Source organism: Anguilla anguilla, chromosome 15, assembly GCF_013347855.1.
Source record: "Anguilla anguilla isolate fAngAng1 chromosome 15, fAngAng1.pri, whole genome shotgun sequence".
Lineage (NCBI taxonomy): Eukaryota > Metazoa > Chordata > Actinopteri > Anguilliformes > Anguillidae > Anguilla > Anguilla anguilla.
The window spans coordinates 1,090,792-1,092,213 of NC_049215.1; positions in this window are offsets into that span (position 1 = coordinate 1,090,792).

Genomic DNA, 1,422 nt, shown 5'->3' on the forward strand with positions numbered 1-1,422 from the left:
GTTTTGTTGCAGTGTTTTACTGGAAAACTTGGTGCATGTTGGTGCTGAGAAAAATTAGATCATTCGGTACAACGCTGTAGTTGGTACAACTCTGAAAATACAGTTATGGGCTGGCACTGAACTAAACAAACCTGCATCCATTCACTCTGATGTGATCCTGTACATTAAACAGTTTATACCTATTCTTATTGTTACTGATGCTAATATCTTAGTTATCATATCACTTTTCTGTGAGCTCAGTTGGCCCTTAAGCCCTTGTTAAGGCCCTTGGTGATATTTCCTTTTCCCAAGCAGTAAGCTCAAGGTGGAAGGAGTGGAAAAAAGAAGTTTGTACTGTGCTTTAACCCTTTAACTCTTAACTGAACATTCTAATGCTGATGTCATAATCAATACTGGTGACTGAAAACAATGGAGTTCTAGAACACTATCTTAGAAAAAAAAGTCCAAATATGGCAGCATCGTGTAGTTCTGGCAGGCCACGAGAGTCAAGCCACTCCAGCTGAATCAGCTGATGGCTCAGCTGAGTGATGTTCACCTATCACAGTACATTCACATAATAGGCGGTTTATTTAACAGCCTCCCTCTACTTATTCGGCTGCTCCTCCTGCATGCAAGCTTGCTGCACGTTGCTTTGTAAATCCCCTTCACCACCCCAGCTCCATCCCTATGTGTTAAGAATTTGCATTTCTCCATCCCTATGTGTTAGAATTTTTTGCATTGCTGCTGGATCTGTTCTGTGTGTACCCCTCTAGGGAGGTTTGGCTGCTGGCCTCCCGGCCTTATCCATGCTTGCTGTGCAGTTGGCGGGAGGGCTTCCAGAACAGAGCCATACCTACAAACATAAATATATTGCCTTTATTGTCAATAAAGATCCTACTTTGATGACAGTGGTCCTGACTGAATACCTACTCTTCAAAGGGTTAATCAGGCATCATCACATGTGAAATGGATGGTCCTATCATCACTGTGGAAAGGCATGGCAGTCAGTGGCTCTCAGTGGACTGCTATTTCCCACATTCCGTGGCCTGGCATGATAACAACCAAACAGCCAATCAGGATTGAACAGCACAGCAGTCGTAACAACATCAAAGCAAGTGCTGTTTAAAGAGGGGCAGCCAGTTCTGTTCCTGGAGGGCTGGGTGTGTGCAGATTGTTTCCATCAGATACTCTGGCTCTGTTAGCTAATGTGCTGTACACGTCAGTGCCTGTTCACTCATAGTTTAGGCTTATTGTAGGGACACAAGAATAGTCTTCAGCTGTCATTCATGAACTTATCAAGGCATTTTGTTGAAATGCTAATTGAATAATTGTATGTGGAGTTTAGCATGAAATCCAGAAATGGATACAGCCATGCTTTAAATTCACCATCATCTGGATGCTGCTTGCACTCCCTCTCCCAGTCAGTTACGCAACCACACGACG